Source organism: Nilaparvata lugens, chromosome X (genome assembly GCF_014356525.2).
Source record: "Nilaparvata lugens isolate BPH chromosome X, ASM1435652v1, whole genome shotgun sequence".
Lineage (NCBI taxonomy): Eukaryota > Metazoa > Arthropoda > Insecta > Hemiptera > Delphacidae > Nilaparvata > Nilaparvata lugens.
In genome coordinates this window covers 98,996,708-99,007,441 of record NC_052518.1, presented here as the reverse complement: position 1 = coordinate 99,007,441, position 10,734 = coordinate 98,996,708, and the positions used below count along the sequence as shown (strand labels likewise).

The following is a 10,734-nucleotide window of genomic DNA, read 5'->3' as shown; positions in this document are numbered from 1 at the left end:
ATTATTATATTATTATTATTATTATTATTATTATTATTATTATTATTATTATTATTATATTATTATTATTATTATTATTATTATTATTATTATTATTATTATTATTATTATTATTGTACTCCCACTAGGAGACGTTTCAAATGTTCGCCTGGCTCGAGAAGTGAGACTACCACCGAGGTACTACCTCCGCGGTAGCGAGCTCGGTGTGACCTGCACAACTTAATAACATGGAAGGCGAGTTTTTTGACTTCGCTACCGCCGCGGACGCGAGCTCGGTGTGACCTGCCCTTAAGCCTTGATAACTGGTCAATTATTGGGGTTGTTGAATAACAAAAATACAAAACTGGTAAGAAAAATACAATATTCCAAACCTTTTCAATTATTACAATAGTTGTAATAATATAATAATAATATTATTATTATTGTACTCCCACTAGGAGACGTTTCAAATGTTCGCCTGGCTCGAGAAGTGAGACTACCGCCGAGGTACTACCTCCGCGGTAGCGAGCTCGGTGTGACCTGCACAACTTAATAACATGGAAGGCGAGTTTTTTGACTTCGCTACCGCCGCGGACGCGAGCTCGGTTTGACCTGCCCTTAAGCCTTGATAACTGGTCAATTATTGGGGTTGTTGAATAACAAAAATACAAAACTGGTAAGAAAAATACAATATTCCAAACCTTTTCAATTATTAGAATAGTTGTAATAATATAATAATAATATTATTATTATTATTGAATAGAGAGAAAATGAAAAGAGCTTCACAGAGGGTATATGGTAAGATATATAGTTCAAATATATTCTAAATTTGATTATTAATACAATAAATTATTCAGATATAGTAAACAGTACTATAATTTAGCAGGATACATTCGAAAAAAGAGTAAAAATACAATAATAGTCAATACAAGTTGATTAGCAATGCTTTCAACTGACATAATATTTTTGATCTGCAAAGTTTTAAATACCAATTGAACATAAGTTTCCAAATTATTTATGAATTTGCTTTTTATTGTCAGCTGTTCTTTGATAATAGAGTTTTTTCCGGTCCTCCTTCAAAGCTTTCCCCAATAGATGAATATTTTATAATCTCGTGATAATAATGTTTAATATTTCTTCTATATTTGGTATTGAAACATCTAAATTTTATAATCTGCTTTGTAAAAATATTTTAGAACTGAAAATTTTGTGAAGTGAAGGACTAATAGACTTATTTCAGACTATGTGCAACTTTATCTAAATTTGGGAGAGGAATAACTCAAGGTTACCATACCTTTCCTGTCCCATCATGTTAATGATTCATTTATTGTAAGAGAACATAATTTATTATTTATTATTTATTATTTATTATTTATTATTTATTATTTATTATTTATTATTTATTATTTATTATTTATTATTTATTATTTATTATTTATTATTTATTATTTATTATTTATTATTTATTATTTATTATTTATTATTTATTTTATTATTTATTATTTATTATTTATTATTTATTATTTATAATTATCATTGTTACAATGGAAGATATTTCCAATTACAATAAGTATGATTTGCTAATAGATTTCATATCAGGCCTCTGTATGATTTGTTTTTCAAGGCTATATATTCTACTTACAAATACCTATAAACAAGTAAAAGTTCAACTCATCGATGGAGAGTTGACCTCAAACTTAGAGTCAGACCAGTCGGTGGGAGAATACAGACATTTGCTCAGTAATTTTACATAAATTGGCCTTGAAAAATGTAAGGCACAACTAGAGCAGTACATATCAAAATTCAATTCAAAAACATTTTGAGTTAGGAAAGACCGTAATCATAAGGACAGAAAATGGACAAGGTTTTGAAGGTATTTTCAAACTCTGGTCTAGAAATGTGGAAGCCTAGACCATTTCAATGTGTTCTAGTTTGAAATTTACCTTCAAACATTGAAGGTAACATAGTTAGGACAGCATGAATTGAAGAGAAAAGAGTTAGAAAGAAGATGTTATGGGGGAAAAGTAGAGACAAGCATTGTATGGCAGAGCCAATAAGCCTACCGGTAGCCAATGTTGTTCATTCAAATGCTGCTCTTCCAAGAGGTGCATTTGACCCACAATCCAGAAAACTGAGTTACTTTTACCATGTCAGTGGAATCTAGTGAATGAAAGCTGTGTGCAGTTGACGGTTGGCAATATTTGTGTAATTGAAAATATTGCTACATCTCCTAAAGGCATTGTGCTTATTGGAAGAGAATTCAACTACTACAATTTGGTATTCATGCCAGACATCACAGCACACATAGGGAACACCGTAATCTCAAGAACAGAAAATGGACAAGCTTTTGAAGGTATTTTCCTTGTATTTTCAAACTCATTCGAAGTTGTAATTGAAATGGCTCACATTGTAGACGAATTTCAAGCTAGATCACTTGATCCTTGAACCTTTTTTGTGAGTATTTTTTTGAAATCCTTGATTCATTCCTCCATCAAATTGGTGTTGAAGCCAGGTATAAAAACTTACTTTTCTCAGCAGTATTATTGCTGTATTATTACTGTAGGCTGTTGTCTACTACCATCAGCCCTTCAACATCTTACCGTCATTTGAATGATTTATAACTTCATGTTGATGGGAATGACTGCATTGTATGTGTTGAATTTTTTTTCAAAATTCACAGTTTGAACCAAGATTTAATATCAGACCAGGGATTATTCTCTCGTTCAACTATATTCATGTCGATTATATTTACTTGGAAGAAAAATATTCCGATTGTGAGATTCACAGAGCAGAATGACTAACACAGAATTATAGTTGCAACAAATTTGCGGATAGAGGGATTGATTGTTTGAGTACTTTATTTATGTAGATTACAATATATACTGGCTTATACACTTATATACAATAGCTTACAATACAGCAAAATTATAGATGCATTTACATAATATAGACTGAGAAAATAATTAATGAAAAAGTAATTTGTAATATAACAACTATAGGTAATTATATTGTTATGCATCTACATAAATTGGCGGAGCTTTGGACATATCAATGTCCATTCTACGGAAATAATATTAAAAATACCCTCCCCACTAACTAAAAATTTGGAAAGTGAGCCTTCCCTAACATCTTGTCGAAATTCATGAAAAATAAACTTCTTCTGGCGAGAACCAGAACAGAAAAAGAAACTTCTTCAGGTATGGAATGTTTCCATTGTATTAAAAATACGAAAATTTGAAGTTATTTTTAGAAGTTCTATTGTGGAAGTGGTTGTAGGATCTTGTCAAATGCTAGACTTGTAGAGGATTTATTGCATTAATTAGGAAATTGTTTTTATGAAGATTAATCGCTTTTTTTGTCGATAATATTGTAAAGTGCGGAGGCTCTTTTACACATCAAATCGATGGTACATAGACCCTCCTTATGATAGGTAGAACATTTACAGGAGGATCTATGGCCCATCGAACCTGTGAGAAGGTGTGGATTCACCCACGTCTGAAGATTCCATCATAGTTTAGTAAAGTGTTAATCAACCTATATTGCTCGTGAACAATGTTGAGCAGTTCGTTGTGCATAATTTTTTAGATGTCAAGAAACTCGAATTATGGTATTAATCACATTCAATAGAAGATTTCACTATTTATCAAGCGGTAATTTTCTAAGGTTGCAATCTAATTTCCTAGATGTATGTTTATTAAATATATACAATTTTCACAACTTTCTTACTTTATTGTAAATGAATGAAATTTGTAAATTTAGATTATTTGTCCAGGAATAGATTATTATTGATAACTTGAATTGGCCTGAATGACAGATAACTATTACAATAGTTGTAATAATATAATAATTGATCAATAATTCAGGTTCAGGATTGAATTTCAAACACTTTCTGTCTTTTGTTTACATTTATAGGACAATTTCTACAAAAGATTTAACTGGTTACTCTGCATTTGAATTGGCTGACACAATAAAGTATATAAGTCTGTGTCAAAAGTATTTGATGTGAATTAAATCTGTCACCAATTCATTATAAAATTACATGACAAAATAATCGGAATGAGAATGGTTTGAATGGTTTATTTCAGATTGTTGGTCAACGTGTATCCATCCATGGATAAGAAAAAGAGGACATGCTCAAGAGCATTGTGGTACAAGGGTAAAAAAAGAGTTTAAAAGAATTTAATTATGTGTTTGAAGTGGACTCATCAAAAAACGATATTGGTGAAGTGTTCACCTCTGAAGATAGCATTAGTCCTGTGGATACTGGTATAGATGTAAATCGTTCTGATTTTAGTAGTGTGGGATGTAGTAGTTGGTATGAAGATTTTATGTCAGGTCCAAATTTTTCATGATAAAAATAGTATGTCACCAAGTAAGTCGCCAAGTATGTTTAGCCATGAATCTTGTGTGAGCTCAGATCAAGATGAAACAATTTGTGTAAATAATAATAGTAGTCCTGAAATAAAAATTATCTTGAAGAATGCTCAAATTCCGGGAAAAAAATTGAAGATAAATTTACATTGGACTCATTTGAGAACAAACTTTCCAATTGGTGTGTAAGTGAGAAAATCCCTCAGAAATCTGTAGTCTTTTAAAAATATTAAAAACTGTTCCAATCTTGATAGCTTGCCAGACGACGTTTATACTCTACTTAAAACGTCTAGATGTACTGCAGTTCGGACCTTAATGAGTGGATAATACATATATTTAGGTATTGAAAATGGATTGAAGAGTATTTTGAAGTCTTTTCAGGTTTCTAATAATAGAACAGAGCTCAAACTGCTTTTTAATATTGATGGGCTGCCTGTATCTAAAAGTTCAGGTGGTCATCAAATGTGGCGACAGCTTACTTAATTATTCGGTAATAATAAAATAAGTAATAATTAATTACTTAATAATTCGGTCAATAAAAGAGTTCACCGGTTTTTGTGGTAGGCCTGTATTATGGCAATGAAAAACCCAGTGATAGCAATGAGTTCATGAGGAAATTGGTAGAAGAGTTGAATTGTTTATTTGAAAATGGGTTTTATTTGAATGATTTATTTTCAAAATGAATCATCTTGGGTTTGTGTGTGACATGCCAGCTAAAGCCTTTGTTTTACAAATCAAGGGACACACAGGTTTTTACTCGTGTACTCGGTTCACAATGGAAGGAGAAAGTGTAAATAAGAGAGTGTGCTTTATAGATTCAAACTGCTCAAGTAAGACCCAAAAAAGGTTTTGTTCATTGAGCCAAGAAAAACATCACATTGGTGCAACAGTACTGACATTGTTGAACCATATTGATTTAATTTCAAGTTTCAGCTTAGACTATAAGCATTCAGTTTGTTTAGGAGTTGTAAAAAAAATTATCCTTTTGTGGCTCAAGGGTGAACTAAGATATAGATTTCCACATAGGCAAGTGCAAAACCTAAGTGACAGGCTTGTCTCATTGAAGAAATTCATACCTTCAGAGTTTGGAAGGAGAACTCCGTCTCTTTCTGAAGTTAGCCGTTTGAAAGCAATGGATTCCGTCAATTTTTGCTGTACACAAGTATCGTAGATTTGCCCCCTTTTTTATCAACCGATATAATGTCTAACTTCATAGCTTTACATATATCATTGAGAATATTATTGAAGGACAAGTCACCCGCACCACTCAATTGATATGCACCATGTTTGCACAAGAAGAACTGCTCTCTACTGTTATGAACAAATTCTGGGAAACTGAGGAAGCTCTCCTTGTTCAAAAGATTTACCGCCCGAGAACTGTGTGAAAAGCTGTATCAATCCACCACCTACCGCAATGATGAAGGAAGATATGTAGTCGCGCTTCCATTCAAACCTGAAGCACCCCCTCTTGCCTCAAACCGCAAACAGGCTTACCGAAGTCATCTTGGTCTGTTGAAACATCTGGATAAATCCTCAAAATTGGAGGAGAAATACTCCACCAATTTCATGAATGAATATCAAGAACTTGGGCACTTAGCACTTTCCGATTCTGCTGTCAACTACGTTATTCCACATCACACCATCTTCAAAAACAATGATCCTAGCCAGAAAATTTGTGTTGTCTGCAATGCTTCCAGTAAGGATGAAAACGATTGTAAGCAGATGTACCGCCAGATTCTGTCGAGATCTAAAGACTACTGCTATGCAGCTACATCAATACCTCCTGTTTCACGGTTTCCTACAGTTTCGAGTCTTCCACACCCCTCTACTAGAAATAATGCCACCTGCGCTGTGGATGCTCCTGTCTTTGAGTCACCGCTGCCTCCGCACCTCTGGATTAATGTACAGCCTCTCACTGCCCGCCATTGACATCTTGCTGGGTCACCACGTGCTGCTCATTATTGTCACCACGCTAGTTCACCGCTCGCTGAATGATGACCACCGCCCTACTTCATCTTGTGATGACCGCACCACTGTTTGAGCTGCAGCACAGACTAATGCCTGTTCATGTCTGAATCGCTGAGGATTCCCACTGTTGCACTGCCGCTACCTCCTCGCTTTGCTACACTCCACTTCACCGCATCACATAAGCTATTTTGTTTGCCACTACCGCCTGCACTGTTTTATCACCGCCTGCCGCCTGTAATGATGATTGATGACCGCACCGCTGTTGCCATGCTGCCCTACTTCACCGCTCGCTGCCCACTCTTGCTGCACCGTCGATTCACTCACCTCCAGTGATGAGATCGCCGCCAAACATACTAGAGCGCTGCCTCTAGCTCCTACAGAGCTATTTGAACTATCGTTCGCCAAGGAACCGTTCTTTGAAGGAGTCGTTTTCGAGTTATCATTCACTCAGTTCACAGTACAAAGTCGATCCCGTTTCCTGCTACGTCTCGTGTCGTTCCCCGCTCCAAGTTAGATTCATGTCGATTCTCTACAAGATTAATCCGCTCCAAGTGTTTTACTACTGTGATACCGCTTATATATTTACCTGAGACTTATTATTGTTGAGTATAATTATTCATAAAGACAGTATAGAAATAAGCAAGTTGTGCTACTGCCTAGTATTGAGATTCCCGCCTTCGTATGAAAGACTTTGTTTTACACCGCCTTGTTGTATTGAACTTGATTTATGTGTTTCAGTAATTCATTTGATCAACTTATTGTTGGTCTGGTATTCCCGTTAATCAATAAAAGTGTATTAGTTTCAATTTGTGTTCACTCAGTCCAACCTGGCTCTACCAGTAGAAGCTACTAAGTAATTTGTTATTGCACCCACCTCAGTGGCCGTAACAGGATCAGTTGGTTTTGAAATACTTGTCAATTTCAAAGTTATAAGGGTTGAAAGAAAGTGTAAAACTTTTAGTTACAATAGTAGTTTATTAACGGAAACTTGGTGGAGTTACTTTTTGGAAATTACATCCATCCATTGAATGACCTTCTTCTCGAGTGGCTCATTCTTGGAGTCTGTTCTAACGTTTCTCATTATCCGCTCAAGCACATCACAAAGAAGTGATGGGATTTCGTTGTGAGATGCTGGCTTCAACTCCTGAATGATCCGGGGTTTCATCATTCAGCTTTGAAATAGGTAACAGTTTATTCCTGTTTTCAACTAAATAAAAGTTGAGAAAAACAATGGCATCCAAAAATGGTTGGAATGTTTGTTTGTGGTGATAAGACTCCTCTATTATAATCTATTTTATTGTGAAGACTTTTGTTTCAAGACACCAGATTCTCAGATATAAATTTAGATGACCCTTGCTTTGAAATAGGTAGCAGTTTATTCCTGTTTTCGACTAACTATAAGTTGAGAAAAACAATGCTATCCAAAAATGGTTGCTTGTGGTGATAAGACTCCTTTATTATAATCTATTTTATTGTGAAGATTTTTTTTTCAAGACACCAGATTCTCAGATATAAATTTAGATGACCCTTGCTTTGAAATAGGTAGCAGTTTATTCCTGTTTTCGACTAAATAAAAGTTGAGAAAAAACAATGGCATCCAAAAATGGTTGGAATGTTTGTTTGTGGTGATAAGACTCCTCTATTATAATCTATTTTATTGTGAAGATTTTTTTTTCAAGACACCAGATTCTCAGATATAAATTTAGATGACCCTTGCTTTGAAATAGGTAGCAGTTTATTCCTGTTTTCGACTAAATAAAAGTTGAGAAGAACAATGCTTTCCAAAAATGGTTGCTTGTGGTGATAAGACTCCTGTATTATAATTTATTTTATTGTGAAGACTTCTGTTTCAAGACACCAGATTCTCAGATATAAATTTAGATGACCCTTGCTTTGAAATAGGTAGCAGTTTATTCCTGTTTTCGACTAAATAAAAGATGAGAAAAACAATGCTTTCCAAAAATTGTTTGAATGGTTGCTTGTGGTGATAAGATTTCTATTATAATTTATTTTATTGTGAAGATTCTCAGATATAAATTTAGATGACCCTTGCTTTGAAATAGGTAGCTGTTTATTCCTGTTTTCGACTAAATAAAAGTTGAGAAAAACAATGCTATCCAAAAATGGTTGCTTGTGGTGATAAGACTCCTCTATTATAATTTATTTTTTTGTGAAGATTTCTGTTTTAAGATACCAGATTCTTAAATAAATGACACCATATAATTAATGTATCATTTATTCATTCAACAACAGGTCACACTATATATTCTAATACTCTGGTTATTTTCAATTATTCTTTATAGTGATGTTGCAATTTGTATTGAAAAACTGTCACTATTACTATACAGTATTATATATGTTTTATATATTTGATACCTACCTTATAATCATTTTTATCATAAGTATCTATCCTAAACAGTCTGGTTATTTTCAGTTGTAGAGTGATTTTTTAATGTGCATTAGAATCTTTCACTTTTATATTGAATTATATATGGTACCATAGGATTATTTGTATCATAAGTAAGTATTTCACATATTCTGGTTATTTTCAATTGTATAGGCTAGTGATTTTTCATTTCAGTTTTAGCTTTAAAACTTCCACTTTTTACTGTTTATTCTTATTCTCTGCTACCAGTATTTGCTCAATTAATGATTTCTTGTATTGTAACTGGAATTTTCCTTCCATGTAAACTATACTATCTCCTAATAACGACGTCATTTTTGTGCAAATAACCACAGATAATACTTGGTGTGTAAACACATATTATTATTTATTAATTTTGTGTAAACAAATAATATTTAGTATTATAATATCATTTATTTTTATTGTTCAACTCATGCTCAAGTACGCCAAATGTTTATGCCAAAGAAATGTTCATTTATAATATTATAATAACTGGCTATCTATGAAAAATGTCCTGCTATTGTAGTATAATTTTATACTAGCAAACTGTATTTTTGTATTTATTGCTTATTTTGTATATTTTTGTGGAATAATTTCATAATTAATTTGATAACATGTGCCAGTAATTGTAATTATTTTGAAGAGAAATTTTCCATAAGAAAGGATCTATTGAACGGAATGTTAAATTGGGAAGAGGGAATAAGGAATTGGGAAGATACATATATAGTCATTATAATATATTAATATTTTTTTGTAATTTTATTTCAAAAACAAATTTTTTTAATATTCTGAATACATGTGTTGCCTTACCTGCTCAATTTAAAATTACTCATACACCTCAATAATTACAGTTTTCGTAATTCTTAAATCACTGGATTAGAGTAAGTTACCGTTGAATGAAATCCAATCAAAACTTTTCACAAACATCATTCAACCAATATTGTAACAAGATAAACTTTGAATATCTTTGATAAACTTGATCAGAATATCTGGCTTTCAGATGTTAGTTCAGCCTGTTTTTCCATTTTTGTGGTGTAAAGAAAATGTCCAAAAGTGAAGGCTGCTCTCATTACCTGGAATTGATTATTATAAATATTATTTGTATATATTATATTATATATCTAATCTAAATCTTTTTCAGCCTATTTTGAAATACGGTATAGACTTTTGAGAATTATAACACCTAAAAACAGATGAATTAATTGCTAATATTGATCTATTGTTCAAATCGATGTTTCCTTCTGTTGTTTTAAATAAGGTGCTAACTTAAAGTTATAAGTTATAAATGTATAGAATATTTGAGATTCAACACATAAAAAAATATGTATAGAATATTTGAGATTCAACACATAAAAAATACGAGTTAATTGCTCATTTTTGATCTGTTATTCAAATCTATGTATCCTTCAGTTGTTTTGAATTAAGGTGTTAGTTACAAAATTCTATTATCTATTTTGTGCAAATATATGTTATTCCAATATTGAATTATAAAATTTATTGAATCAATAAAATTCAGATAAGACTGAAGTTGAGTGTATAATTTTGTTCTTTTCCCAGTCATTTTGCAAGTCTTCTAAGGCGGGAGAAATTCATTTCATCTAGATTTCAGTTCATCTATAATCAGCTGTTTTTGGTCAACGTTCTCGATATTTGGCTCGGTTGCAAAAAACATTTTAAATTTTAACCATTATTGAATGCCTCAGATTTTTGAAAAGAAGGCTTCTCTGATTGGTTCTCGTGGCATTTAATCATGGTTAAAATTTAACAGGCTTTTGTGCATCCGGGACAATATTTCCATTATCATAACATTTCGAATAATACCAACATATTGTCATAGAAAAGAAAAAGCCTAACCTATGGATATCCACTATAGTGAGGTCAAAGTTAGAATCGCAGTGGATGAGGGATAGGAGGTCAGCGTTGCCGATTCTCTGTCTTGCCTCTGCCTTCTATAGAGGAAAGCTGATACCGGTATATCTGATGTAATATCAACTGTTCGTTCTTGTTTAAAA

The 10,734-nt window shown here is 32.7% G+C and overlaps 1 long non-coding RNA gene across 1 annotated transcript; it reads left to right on the top strand.

The window, feature by feature from the left end:
* Positions 1-207: 207 nt before the first annotated feature.
* LOC120354863 lies at positions 208-8,326 on the top strand. The gene is made up of 3 exons (XR_005573258.1): positions 208-346; positions 438-655; positions 4,065-8,326. It is a non-coding gene; the product is annotated as an uncharacterized LOC120354863 (long non-coding RNA).
* The last annotated feature ends 2,408 nt before the right edge of the window (positions 8,327-10,734 follow it).